Source organism: Mastomys coucha, chromosome X (genome assembly GCF_008632895.1).
Source record: "Mastomys coucha isolate ucsf_1 chromosome X, UCSF_Mcou_1, whole genome shotgun sequence".
NCBI lineage: Eukaryota > Metazoa > Chordata > Mammalia > Rodentia > Muridae > Mastomys > Mastomys coucha.
In genome coordinates this window covers 45,939,751-45,955,250 of record NC_045030.1, presented here as the reverse complement: position 1 = coordinate 45,955,250, position 15,500 = coordinate 45,939,751, and positions in this window count along the sequence as shown.

Here is a 15,500-nt window from a genome sequence, read left to right as displayed (position 1 = left end):
CAACAGGTTGTATGCTGAAGTCATAACCCTCAATACCTGATCATGTGACTTTTAATAGGCAATTAGGCTCAATTATGCTTGTTAGAGTTGGTTCCCATTCAATACAATAGAATTTTTTAAATAAAAGGAAACTTGGAGCTGGTGATGCAGTTCTTTTGGTAGTTTGATTGCCTAACATTTAAAAAGTCCTAGATTTTATCTCCAGCATTGCATCAATTGAGTGTGCACTCAGGAGGTGGAAGCACTAGGAACAAGAGTTCAAATTTATTCTTAGTATATAGAGCGTTCATGGCCAATAAAACATGAAAGAAGGCCATGCCTTAAAAATAAATAAATAATAAAAATTTAAAAAGGAAGAAGGAAATCTGAATTATACAGAGAGACTCCAGGTATTTATATACACAAAAGAAAGATGTGGTAAAAAAAAATGTGGCCATCTGAAATAAGGAGAGAGATTTTAAGAGAATGAAACTTTTATCCTGGACATGTAGCTTCTAAGATTCTGACATAGTTCATAACCATTGTCAAGGTCACTGTATTCAGAATCACCTAGGAGATGCATCTCTGGGCATATTGGTTAGGACATTTCTCTAGCAGTTTAAGTAAGGAATTGTGTTTGCACCATCCCACAGTCTTGCTCTGAATATAAATGAGAACACAAGTGTTCATTTTTCTCTGCTTTCTGACTATGGATACTATGTGGCAAGCTGCCTTATGTTCACATGGCCCTGCTTTCTCACCATGATGGGCCTTATAACTTCTCAAATTGTGGGCCCAAAGCAAACCCAAGTATTTTGTCACAAGAACAAGAAAGGTAACTGTTTCACAATGTTAGAAAAATATTTAGTGCCTTAGCCTCCCTTGCCCAGGTATTTTATTATAATACCAGTCTTAGCAAATTAACTAAATTCATTTTGTATTATTTTAGATGTCAACTTGGTTGGATAAAGAAATGCCTATATAATTATGCAATCATTTTAGGTGTGTTTTAAGAGGGTTCCCAGAAGATATGACATGTGACTTGGTGGAAGGAGAGAAAAAAGGTATGATTTCAATGAAGTTTTCATCATTCAGCAAGAACAAATTCAATAAGGACAAACAAGTAAACAAAAGACAAATTTACTGTCTTTGGCTTGTGGAATTGAGCTACAATTTTCCTATCCATTGACCTCACAATTCAAACGTTCATCTCTTGGACTCTGAGTCTTATGCCAGCAATTCCTTAAGGATGTTTCTATTTCACTGAAAATTATACCAATGGCTTTAGGGTCTCTGGGGGCTCTTGGGGCTCTGAGGCTCTGGGGTTCAGGCTTCTACACTTTGACTAAGACAGCCCATCAAACCTTATTATTATTAGCTTTAACATAGATTCTATTCTTCTACAGGCTGATATCCAGTTAGACCAGCACCATTTGTTGAAGATGCTTTCTCTTTTCCATTATATGATTTTGGTTTCTTTCTCAAAAATCAAGTATCCACAGGTGTGTGAGTTGTTTTCTGGGCCTTGATTTGATTATATTGATCAACCTGTCTGTATATACATCAATACCATGCAGTATTTTATTACTATTGCTCTGTAGTGCTGCTTGAGATCAGGGATGGTTATACTTCCAGAAGTTCTTTTATTGCTCAGGATTGTTTTGGCTCTCCCTAGTGTTTTCCCCCCATATGAAGTTGAGAATTGCTCTTTCAAGGTCTCCATGTCTGAAAAAAAAATGTATTGGAATTTTGATGGGGATTGCATTGAATCTGTAGATTGCTTTTGGTACGATGGTTGTTTTACTCTGTTAATCCTGCCAATTCATGAGCATGGGAGAGCTTTCCATCTCCTTTAATTTCTTTTTTTTCAGAGATTTGAAGTTGTTGTCATACAGGTCTTTCACTTCCTTGGTTAGTATTACACCAAGGTATTTTATATTATTTGTGACTATTATACAGGGTGTTGTTTCCCTAATTTCTTTCTCAGCCCATTTATCATCATTTGTATAAAGGAGGGCTACTGAATTTTTTTTAATTAATTTTGTATCTAGGCACTTTGATGAAGGTATTTATCAACTGTAGGAGTTCTTTGGTAAAAATTTTGAGACAGGTTGTTCAATGGAATTGAATCCAAGAGCTCCAAATAAACCCATACATCTATGGATGCTTGCTTTTTGATGTTGAGTACAAAAATCATACAATGGAAAAAACAAAAGCATCTTCAACAAATAGTGCTGTTCTAACTGGATGTCTGCATGTAAAAGAATGCAAATTGATCCATATTTTTCAGTCTGCACAAAACTTAAGTCTAAGTGGTCAAAGCCCTCAACATAAAACCAGATACACTAAATCTAATAGAAGAGAAAGTTGGACATACCCTTGAATGCACTGGTATAGGAGACAATTTCCTGAACAGAACACCAGTGGCTCAGGCTCTAAGTTCAACTTGATAAATGGGACCTCATGAAACTGAAAACCTTCTGTAAGGGAAAGGAGACTGTCAGTACCACAAAGCAGCAGCCCTACAGACTGGGAAAGGATCTTCAGTAACTCTATATGTGACAGATGACTAATATCCAAAATATATAAAGAACTCAAGAAGCTAGATTCCAACAAATCAAATAACCCAATTAAAAATGAGGTGCAGAGATAAACAGAGAATTCCCAACAGAGGAATCTCAAATGGCTGAGAAGCACTTGAGGAAATGTTTGATGTACTTAGTCACCAGGAAAATGCAAATTAAAATGACCAGGAGATTCCATCTTATATCCATCATAATGGCTAAGATCTAAACTCAAGTGAAAGCACATGCTGGCAAGGATGTGGAGTAAAGGAACACTCCTCTATTGCTGGTGTGATTGCAAACTTGCACAATCATTCTGGAAATCAATCTAGTGTTTTCTCAGAAAATTCAAAATAGTTCTACCTGAAGACCTACCTATACAGTTCCTGGGTGTATACCCAAAAGATATTTTACCATACCACAAGAATACATGTTCTACTGTGTTCATAGCAGCTTTATTTGCAAAATCCAGGAACTGGAAACCCAGAGGCCCCTCAACAGAAGAATGGATATAGAAAATGTGGTTCATTTACACAATGAAATACTATTCAGCTATTAAAAACAAGGACAACCTGAATTTTGCAGGCAAATGGATAGAAATAGAAAATATCATCTTGACTGAGGTATCCCAGACCCCAAAGGACATGCATGGTAAGTACTCATTTATAAATGACTGTTATCCATAAACTACAAGATAAGTACTACACTCCTCAGACCCAAAGAAGCTCACTAAGAAGGAAGGCCCAAGCAAGGATGCTTGAATCTCACTTAGAAGGAGCAATAAATAGGCATAGGAGGCAGATGAAGGGAGGGAACCTGATGGGAGAGGGGATGAGGAGGGGAGTGGTGGTGTTAAGGATCAGGTGTGGGGAGAGACAGGTGTGAGAGTCAGAAAGCCAGGAGAATGAGTGGAGATTTGCAGCTGCCAAGGGATGGGTGAGTGGGCATATATCTAGAATGTGCCAGAGACTTGGGATGGGGGAGGCTCCCAGGAATCTATGGATGTGATTTTAGCTGAGTTTCATAGCAGTGGGGATATGGAAGCTGACGAGACAACCTCCTGTATCTAAGGAAGAACCCCAGTGGAGGGATAAAGACAAAGCCATAAATATATCCTTACTTCCTTAGACGATGAAATGTGATTTAGAATCATACAAAAAATAAGCTCACAGCTTGCTGTTGGCTACATCATTTCATCACAGCAGTATTAATGCTAAATAAGAAAAATCTAGAGACAAACAATTAAAATAGAAGTAAAATCTAAGCAGAGGGTACAGGGTAGATATATTTGACAGGCAGAAACATTCAAGTCATTTTTAAGAGAGTAACAACATACAAAGATGCAGGTAGAGAAAGAAACAAGGTATAAAACATTTCATGATGTGAAATAGTTATTAAAATTGAAAGGAACAGGTATCTCTACTTGTCTGGTTACATGGTGAATTGTTTAGTTTCTAGTCATTTAGTAAGCTGAGTGTATTAAAGATATTCAGAATATCTGAAATGTGTGAAAGCCATTTAGGGTGTGGACATGATAGGACTAATTCTTATACTTCCTGCTTTTAAAAAATAGTTTTATAATTGAAGATTCTCTTGTTTTTCAAGTAACATATATCATTGTCTCATGAGTTTAAAGAGCCAGACTAAAATGTTAAAAAATCATTACTTCTTTACATTTCTAAGCCTTGCCCTTCCATTTTAGGAAAAATGCTGCTATTCCCACAAAGCTGGCTTTGACCAATTGATGCCTAGCTAGGAAATATCTATAGTACTTGATTTACTATCTTACCCTTAGCAATAAAGTTAAAATGTTTATTTATTGGCACTTATATGTGAATTTTGTGCCTGTTCATGTGTGTGTGTGTGTGTGTGTGTTTGTGTGTGTGTGTGTATAGGTTAGAGGACAACTCAAGTTTGAGTGTGTGTGTATAGGTTAGAGGACAACTCAAGTGTGAGTGTGTGTGTATAGGTTAGAGGACAACTCAAGTGTGAGTGTGTGTGTATAGGTTAGAGGACAACTCAAGTGTGAGTGTGTGTGTATAGGTTAGAGGACAACTCAAGTGTGAGTGTGTGTGTATAGGTTAGAGGACAACTCAAGTGTGAGTGTGTGTGTATAGGTTAGAGGACAACTCAAGTGTGAGTGTGTGTGTATAGGTTAGAGGACAACTCAAGTGTGAGTGTGTGTTTATAGGTTAGAGGACAACTCAAGTGTGAGTGTGTGTGTATAGGTTAGAGGACAACTCAAGTGTGGATGTGTTTTCTCAGCTACTAGTCACTTTTTTTTTTTGAGACAAAGACTCTCTCTGGCCTAGAATTTGCCAAGTGGGCTAGACTTGTTGGATAACAAGTGCAAGTGATCTTCCTTTCTCTGCATCCTTAGTGCTGGGATTATAAGTGCATATACTTTTTTTATTGCTGTTAATGCAGATTCTGGAAGCTGAACTCAGGTCAGCCTGCTTCAGCCTATACTGCCAGCTCTAAAATTGTAGAGGAATTTTAATCCAGAAACATGGTTGCTTTGGCAAGGGATCACATCTGAAGGCCTTCTAAGTCTATATGATCAGACTGAAATGCTGACATGCCCTTAGTACACACCGTTAATCCCTAACAATAAAAATGAGGCTCTTTTGTAGAAGGAAGCCATCATGTTTGAAAAGGATGTCTAGTAGAGGGGCAAACAAAGTGATGCTTCATGGAAATATTTGTAATGGTGTGTCCAGGACTTGCTATGGTGGGAGAATTGGGTTCTGATGATGCCAAGTGACCTTGGTTTGTGTTGTTTATTTTCTTATGCTTGCCCCTCGCCATCAGGTTATCTCTAGTGCTACCTGCCCTTGCTAAATCTGACTGGAGCCTGTCCTTCCTGTGATCTTGATTCTGTCAGAGAACTCCATAGAGTCAAGCTGACTCTGTGATCCTGTGATTTTGGGATCCTGTGATCCTGAACTTGTTAGATCAACTGGGAGTGTGGCTTTCTCTGTGTGTTGTGGGACTGGCTGCAGAGCTTGCGCCCAAGGTCTGCTCAGGACACCAACCTAGACAGACCAGAAGGAACCTGAGTCACTGGGCTGGTGGAGTTCCTGTGTGCCTAGTCCCACTGGTCCCAGTTACTCCCAGTGTTGGGACAGATGTTGGTTCCTCCTCACCTCTGATCCTGGGTGTGTCAGAGCGCCTGGGAGTGGAGCTTCCTCTGGGTGTTGTGGGACTGGCTGTCTCAGATTTTAAAAAGTATCAGGTCAGTCTTATATTTTACTCTTCTTCATCTCCAAAATAACTGCCAATGACCTCCTTGGCACCTTCATTGTCTTTACTGGTGTGTCATTTAGAAAAAGCTTGAAATCATTGTCACACAAATTGTGTCAAGGCACCATATTTATCCACACAATTATGTTTTAAGACTAACAGGTCAACATTGTGTCCTGAGATGATCTTGTTATATGTCTTTAATATGGAGAAGAAATAACTGTGTCCATTTCTTTCACACTACCCACTGAGATATCCCTTTGGTAGTACTCTGAGAGCATGTTGAAAGCATGAGTCCTTCACTGTTTTAGAGGAATACAGGTGATGACCAAAGCCAGTTACTCAACTTTTGTTAAACTATCAGCTCCTGGTCTGTAAATTAAATAAACTAGCTTTCATAATAGTAACTTGATGAACAAAGTTACTATGTGGTCCTCTCTGCTTCTTTCCCATTAAAAGTACTAGTGTTCAAGAACATCTGTAATAGGAAATATCCAGGAAGAGGGGGTAGAAAGATCATAAAAGCCAGAGGACCAGGAAGTCCGCTGCACAATTTGAAATTCTAAGTACGACAGGGAAGCTATGGCTGTGAAATCTTAACACTATGGCAGCTTAAACAAGACTTAAACAATGTCACCACCACTTGTCATGCCAATATGGATGGGTGAAATTTCACAAGACTTCATACATGTATGAAGTACTGCCCTAAAGAAAGCAATTAATGGCTGCTGAAAGGAAAGTTCTCTTTCGCAGGGATAAACCCAGATTGGTTATCCAATACTAAATGGTCAGCTGGAGAAACATGTATATTAAGGTCATAGTAGATGGACTCTATATGTTGTATTTATCTATTGACATGTATCTGTAAAAAATGATTAAAGAAGAGGAAGCTTTGAATTTGGAATGGTATCAAGGTGAGAAGATGAGAAGGGTAGGAGAGAGGGAATAATATGATTACATTTTAATTTAATAAAAGAATAGAACATAGAATATCAGGAAGGAGTGCTTGCAAAACTCTCTAGTAACTATTCAGAGAGAGTGAAGACACCTGTGTAAAATCTGGGAAAAGCATCTCAGAGAACGGCACTATTTTCCTGTTACGAAGACACTTTACATAGCTCCTCAACACTAACACATGGATGGCCTTACTCTAAGATCAGCACCTTTCCTTTGCTGTCTTTCACCATTACTGTTCTTTGAATTTTTATTAGCTATGCAAAGTTTCTCTGGAAAAATGTTTTATAAATTAGGAAATGTTAAATTACCACTTATTCTGCATCATTGAAGACATCAGAAGCCAGCAGAATCATGGAGTAGAAGTATGTAAGTTTGATTAATAGATTCTTACGGAAACTTTGACACAAACACATTGTATTCTGGTTTCTGTTATGATCACTGGTCAGTTATCTAGATGGAATTAAAACAAAAACCATTGGAGACTAGAACAAATAAGCTTTTTTTTTTTTCAGAGTACGTGGATTAGGAATGGAGAAACAGAGGGAACCATACTGAACCTGGCCACTGTGCCTGACCTATGTTGCTTCCCTGGTATTGCCTAATGTAACAGTGTGAGAACTCTGAAGCATAGGGGATTAAATGATTTTCCTATGCTTTCAGAAACTGCATTTGATTTATTCTAGAGCTTACATTTTGAGCAGAAACATAATTTTAATATCTTTACATATTATTACTAAGCTTTTTTTTGCTAACTCACTTGAGTGCCTGATAAGAATAAAAACATCTTCACTCTTCCTGGTCCAGGCAATGGGAAGGGGGATTGGAGAGAGATTAGGAGAAATGAAGGAGATTCCAGAGCAAAGATCTCAAACTGGTCCATCTAAGTAATATATTGGGAAGTCAGCTCAATTTCAACAAAGAATTTCTGTAGCAGTAACTGGAACACCTCAATTGATAGTAGTTTTGGAAACTTTTCTGCTTTGGAGAAGATCGGTTGTGTCTTTGCGTCCGGTATTAACAAGGTTCTGACATGGTAGAACATTAAGTAGTTGCAATATTTAGGTTCATGCCACTTTAGTTTACTTCATATTTATCTTTATCATTTTCATGAAATGCAGGGCTACATGGCTGGGAGTTGGAAATTCCATGTAGATATTGAATATATATACTTGTTTTAATTTTCAGGTAACCCCAGAGACTAATCTTTACATGTCCTTACTGGCATTGTCTACACAGTGTGATGATTTAAGCCTTTTCTTTATAGAAAGACCATCATTTATTCTAGCTCAAAGGGGCTAGGAAGTGCTCTCACCCCTCTCCACCCACTTACTACCATTTTGCCTTCAGGGAGACTTATCACTTATTAGGAACATGAAATAAAACTTAGATTATAACATTACTAGAAACTTCAGAAACCATTGCCTAATAACATCATTTATGTATAGATTAAAAAAATAAAATAAAATGAAGCCAAATGATGTGACTGGCCCAAATTATTCAGCTACTTGTTGACTTAAAGTAGAGAGTAATATCCCAGGTTTTCTAATTCATTGCTTGTGTTTTGCAAGGCTTCCTTTTCATTATTAAAAATCCCTTAAGAACAATTTCTTCCACTTTCATTGTAATTATTAACATTATCATCTAGAAAACATCTTGAGGTTTTGAGAAAAAAGGGTAGCTTCAATCACTTGTTTTCCAAACCAACTTTGCTACCTCTGGGAATCCAATCTGCACCCGGGGAGACAGGAGACTGGGGACCATGCAGAAAGAAAGAGACAATCGTTCTAATAGGTTCTCTAGTGCTGCAAATCACATTGCTTTCACAAGCCATTTCTGCAATCACCATTCCCCTATGTCGAACTTAAATGTCAATGTCAGCTCAAAGGCTCACAATTTCTGAGTCCCAGAGGGCTAGCCTTCCTAAATGGAAGCACAGGTGACTGAAACACAAATTCTCACTCACAATCAACATTTCAGATTACAAAGAAGGAATATTCCCTCTGCCTCAAGCTTTGCATTTTTATTTTCTAACAGGGCTAGCAAAGGCTTTCTAAAATTCTTTGCTGAAATATTCAGGCTTGGTGTATGAGTCTGAAGGGCACATTTATAAGACAGAGGTCTCTCTAACATAAACAGAAGACTTTGGGCCCAGCTGGTGTTTGACAGTGGGGACATTTATCGTCAGTTAGCCTTTTGTTGAGGGACTTTCTTCCTTCACAAAGCCCCCTTTTAGTATTCACTAGCAGAACTCATTAACTCCTTTACATCTGGACTATTGGTGATCACCAACTTATATCCTAAGAGAAATTATCTTTTAGGAATGTATCAAACACCCAAGTCAGGTATGACTATAACTTTTGTGGCAAAATGAGATGTTAGTCTGGATTGGGAATAGAAAGTATAAGATGACCACTGGGAATGAAATAATTTTATTCTTTTCAAGGAAAGTATTAAAAATTTATACCATATGGAAATATAGAGATTTGTGTTTTATAAACAAAGGTCTATTAATATACAAATGTTATTTAGTTCTATATAAATGTGGGCATTTTTTGAAAAAAAACATAAATTTATTGAGTCTTTGGAATTAAACATACTATATAGGTCAAGCACAGTGTTAGGTACTTCACATATGCCCTATAATGCAAATGTCTTGGTAACTTGAGGTGCAAGGTACTATTCTAACTTGCTCTTTAACATAGGAACCCCGTACTTTGCAGCACAGGAACCCTAATACCTGCAGGCTATATGTTTTAGAACATAGCTTCTGGCTATGTTCACCTGCAGATTTTGACTTCTTGGTTGGGCACCATGATAGTTAACTTTAGTTATCAACTTGACACACACTAGAATCACTTGAAAAGATGGGATCAATGAAAGATTGTCTGCATTGTGTTGAGTGATGAGATTATCTATGGATGACTATCTTAATTAGGTTTTTTAATGTTATAAGACTCAGACAATTGTGGGTGTCAACATTCCCTACCTGGACTAGGGGTCCTGAAACATGTAGGAGTGGAAATCAAACTGAGCTTAGGAAAGTGAGAGTTTATGCATTTCTTTCTTTCTTCTTTTGATTCTAGCTGTGATATGACTGAAGATTCTACCTTGAATTCCCTATGACGATGGACTATAACTTGCAGTTGTACTCTGACATAAACCCTTCTCTACCCTAGACTGCTTTTCATTAGGTAGTTTATTATACTATCAGAAATAAAAGTAGAATAGGCACTGATTGATATACTGAGGCATTGTTTACTATCCTCTTTATTTAAAATATAAAAAATAATTACTTTCCTCTTGTCTCTTAACCTCAGAAAATATTTGAAGTAACAAAGAGTATATGTGTTTCCTTAATGGTATTGCTAATTTTTCTCATTAGCCTCCATTACTGTCTTGCTACCACGTAAAATTGTAAGAGTTTGCTTTATTTTTTTAATTTTTTAAATTTTATTTACTTTACATCCTGATCACAGCCCTCTCCCTCCTCTCTTCCCAGTCCTACCAGTACAAATCCCACCCTCCATTGCTCTCACCACTTCTCCTCAGAGATGCAGAGCCCTGCTTTGGTACCACCTCATCTGGGGCATCCAGTCCCATCAGGTCTCTCATTCTCTCCCACTGAGGTCCATTCAAGCAGTACATGTAGGGGGAAAGGAGATCCAATGGCAGACAACAGAGACTGAGACAGCTCCCATTCCTCTTTTTAAGGGGAGCCACATGAACACAAAGTGGCACATTTGCTACATATGTATAGGGGGTATAGGTCTAGCTTCTGCATGCTACCTGCTTCGTGGTCTGGACTCTATGAGTCCCCATGATCCCAGGTTATTTGACTCTGTGGGTCTTCTTGTGGTGTCCTTGACCCCTCTGATTTGTTTACTTCTATCCCAGACTCTTCAACAAGACTCCCCCAGCTTCAACTGATTTTTGGCTGTGGGTCTCTGCATCTGCCTTCATCTGCTGCTGGATAAAGCCTCTGAGAAGACATGCTAGTCAGCAGAGACTGAGGGAACAGCTAACTAGCCAACCCCTGACACTATTAATGAGTTTGCTCTATTATTGTTTAGTTAGTTACTGAGAGCTATGCTTTTAGTTCACAAAATAACCTTTCATTATAAAACTAGTTCTTTGGTAGCTCAGTGAGAACATGTGAATCTTTTAGGCTTCTGAATTCCATGCAGTCTTGCCCTCAGAACTGTTTTTCCTCTTACTATTTTTACAAATGTACTTCTAGTTATCTCAGATTCAGTTTCTAAGACATGCATCTCTAAAGAAAAAATTGCCCAAGGTTAGACTGTCAGTCTACTTCTGACCATCCTTGTAAATAAGTAAGATGGGAGGGAAGAGTAGGATGACAAGGGAAAGGAGGAGGAAGGTGAAGATGGAGAGGAAGAGCGGGGAGAGAGGAAAAGATAGCACCAGAGCACAAAATGACAGAAGCTGTAAGGTATAAGGTACATAATAATTTTAGGGACTAAGAATTCTTCTCTTTTGCTGAGAGTTTTCTGGCACACTTTTACATATGTGGCCATGTAATCACAGGACACAAAGGCAAGGCCAACTTTCTGTAGTTAGTAAAGAGCTCATTTTCCTCATAGAACTAAGCAATGTTGCAAATAGGATACTGCCTTGCATAAATGATAGACCTTGCTTTAAAAGAATTGGTCACTATTATAGAGCATAAACAATTATAGTTCTTCATCCTAGGAATGTAGTTGAGATTAACTTGATTTGTTTAAAGTCTTTTTTGTCTGAGTCTATGAAAATTGAATATCTTGCCGCCTCCCTCACTTCCTATCCATAATTAGAAAATGTTTTATTTTGGGGGATGATAGGATGGGTACAGTAACTTGCTAAAATTTTGTAAGATACCAGGGCTCAGCTGGATTGTGTTAGTCTCATGCTGGAGGCTGCTGTCTTCTCCAGCTGACACATGACGTGGCAGAAGCTTGGTTTAAAATATAGCACAAAATTTTCTTTCAGTTGGCTTGAAGATTTATTACTGTCTTCTCCTATAAACAGGAAGCAGATGACTTGACCAAAATAGCAATTTTAGGGGTTGTTTAGAAGTGGGATCCCTAATATCTTAGGGAAGGTGGGTTGGGAATGTTTTGAATATTACTTTTCGTTTGCCTGCACACTGGATTGGACATAAAAGTCAGGGATGCCAAACACCTTTTCTTAATATGCCCTCTTTACTCTCTACTTTTGGTTTCTTTTTCTTTTCTTCCTTTCTCTCCATCTTCTTTATGAACCATTCTCAACACACACATACACATACACACACACACATGAGAGAGAGAGAGAGAGAGAGAGAGAGAGAGAGAGAGAGAGAGAGAGAGAGAGAGAGAGAGACTGCTATTCAAAAATCCTAGAGATCTCAGATACCTTCATGCAAGAAATAAGCAAAACTGTAAAGAAGAATTCTTACTTCTTGGTGGATATATATTCAACCTTGTGTATTTTCCATAAGTGATGAATACTTAGGATAATCTACTTGGGAACTTAAATTCTTTCTAAAATGCCCACAATTATTATAATGCCATTCCCTTTTCTAGCATTTTGTATCGGAAAAAGGTCTTCAGTTTAAAGGGGCAAAGGGATGAGTATTCTTGTGACTACGAAGGAATGTATGAAATTTGGCTTATTTATTTGTTTGGCTTGTTTTGTCTGTTCAAATTTCTCTCAACCAGTACATGAGGGTGTGAAGAAGAAGCAGAGCAACAAGGGGGTGTGAGAGGAAAAGGAAGGAACACAAAGGGACAGAAGACATAAGGTAGGTGGTAGGAAAACTGGTTTTATTGGCCCAAGACAAATGTTTTGCTGAGAATTTTCTGACACATTTTAACATATGGGGACTTGTCATGACAGACCATGAAGGCAATGTCAATTTTCTATAGTTAGTGAAGTCTCATTTTTTTTCTCATAGAACCAAGCAAATTTTAAGTTTTTCATTATTGAAAGGAAATTCTTTCTCATACAATGTATCATGATTACAGTTTCTCCTCCCTTTAACCCTTCCAGTCCTGTGCTACCTCCCTTCCCTTCTGGATCCACCTCCTTTCTTTCTCTCATTAGAAAAGAACAGGCTTCTAGCAGATAACAACCAAACACAACAAAGTAAAATATAGTAAGATAAAACCAAACCATCACATAGAGGCTAAATAAGAACTCAACAGAAGGAAAATATCCCCAAACGTAGGCACAAGAATCAGAAATTCACTCACTCATACCTTCAGGAGTCCTATAAAAATACTAAGCTCAAAGCTATACTACATATGCAGAGGACCTGGTGCAGCCTGTGTGAGCACTGTTCTTGCTGTTTCAGTCTCTGAGTTTATATGAGCATTGATTCATTAATGCAGAGGGCCTTGTTCTCCTAGTATCCTCCATCCCCTCTGGCTCTTGCAATTTCAACCTCCTCTTCTGTGGGGTTTCCTGAGCTCTGAGGGGAGAGACTTGATGGAGACATTCAATTAAAGCTGTGTGTTTCGCATTCTCTTTCTCTGGCTCTGCACACTGTGTGGATGTGGTTCTCTGTATATGTTCCCATCTGAAGCTGGTGGAGGCTTCTTTGATAGTGGCCCAGTATATGAGTATAGCAGTATATCATTGGGAGTTATTTTGTTGTTACCTTTTTGAAAGCTAGTAGTATTTAGCTTTACCCTAGGTCTGTGGGATGTCTATTCTGTGGTTCTTGGTCATCTAAATAGTGTCAGGTATGGATTCTATCCCATGGAATGGAAGTTAAGTCAAATCAGATATTGGTTGTCAATTCCCACAAGTTCTGTGCCACCATTGACCTAACATATCTTGTAGGCAGAAAATATATAGGTGGAAGGCTTTGTGACTGTGTTGGTGTTTACTTTTCACTCTTGACAGACTGCAGAGTACTTTTCCTTACCAAAGACTCTGGAATGTAGGGGTTAAGGTTTCATATGTGCTACATCTTGACTTCTTCACATTATGTGAGTCTTGTCCTCAGCAATGAGACCCCACAGTCAGTTTGCAGAGAATCACCTTTTGTCTTAGCAGCAGTCTAGGTTGTTTTTGAGTTTTCCATGGGAGCCCTCTTAGCCGATTATTCAATTGATTGCAACCCAGTCCTTTTGGTGATAAGAGATGTCCAGTTGTGACTCTGTCTCCCCCATTATTAGGAGCCTCATTAGGATCTCCTTCATGTATTTTGGGTATTTTCCACAGCATTGAGTATCCATACCACCCCCCAAGTGCACCTGAATTCTAGCTGTCTGTCCCCACATTCTCTCCTTTAACCCTATAACTTCTCCCTGCTTGATCTTCTAATTTGAATCCTGATCTGTCCCTAGTCCACCCATAAAGTCCATTTTATTTTCCACTCCAAGGGAGATCCAGGTTTCTCCTGGAGCTCCCTCCACTAAACCTAACCTCTCTGGGTCTATGGATTATAGGTTAGTTATCATTTATTTAATGGCTTATATCCACATATAAGTGAATACATACTATTCACCCAGAATGACTTTTTCTACTCCATCCATTTGCTTGCAAATTTCATGATGTCATTTCTTCTTTTTTATATTTTTAATCTTTAATCTTTTTTATAGTCCAGTCTTTATGCTTCTCCTGCTCAGCCCTCCAACTGTTCCTCATCCCACACCTCTTCCCTTCATCTACAAGAGTATGTCCTCACCTCTCCACCCTACCCCACCAGACCTCTCTCATTCCCTGGGACCTCAAGACTCTTGAGGGATAGGTGCACCCAGACCTGACAGTCCTCTGCTGTATATGTGTTGGGGGCCTCATATCAGCTGGTGTATGCTGCCTGACTGGTGGCTCAGTGTCTGAGAGATCTCAGGAGTCCAGGTTAGTTGACACTGTTGGTCTACCAATAGCGTTACCCTCCTCAGCTTCTTCCAGCTTTTCCCTAATTAAGCCTCAGGGTTCACAATTCATTGGTTGGGCATATCTGCATCTGACTCTTTCAGTTGCTTGTTGGGACTTTTGGAGGGCAGTCATGCTAGGCTTCTGTTTATAAGCACACCATAGCATCAGTAATAGTGTCAGACCTTGGGGCCTCCCCTTGAGCCGGATCCCAATTTGGGCCTGCTGCTGCTGGACTTCCTTTCCCTCAGGCTCCTCTCCGTTTTTGCCCCTGCAGTTCTTTCAGACAGGAATAATTTTGGGTCAGAGTTTTTGAGTGTGGGATGACAACCACATCCCTCCACTTGATGCCCTGTATTTTTATTGGAGGTGGACTCTACAAGTTCCTTCTCCTCACTGTCATTTCTTAACAGCTGAGCAGTGTTCAATCATGTAAATATTTCACATTTTCTTTATGAATTCTTTGGTTTAGAGACATCTATCTGGGTTGTTTCCAGTTTCTCGCTATAATGAACAGGGAAGTAATGACATGACTAAGCAAGTGTCCTTGTGATTGGATGAAGTATCCTTTGTGTATATGATCAACAGTGGTACAGGTAGATCTTGACAAAGATTAATTCCTAACTTTCTGAAGAGCTGCTATATTGATTTCAATAGTGACTGTACAAGTTTTCACTCCACCAAGCAGTGGAAGAGTGTGCCCCTCCTTTCCTGTCCTCACCAGCATGAGCTGTCATCTGTGTTATTGATTTTAGACATTCTGACAGTTGTAAGATGAAATCTCAAATACTTGGATTCAGATTTCCCTGATGTTTAAGGATGCTGAACATTTCTTTAAATCTTTCTCCATCATTTGCCTTTCATTTATTGAGAATTTCTTTTTTTTTTTTTTTT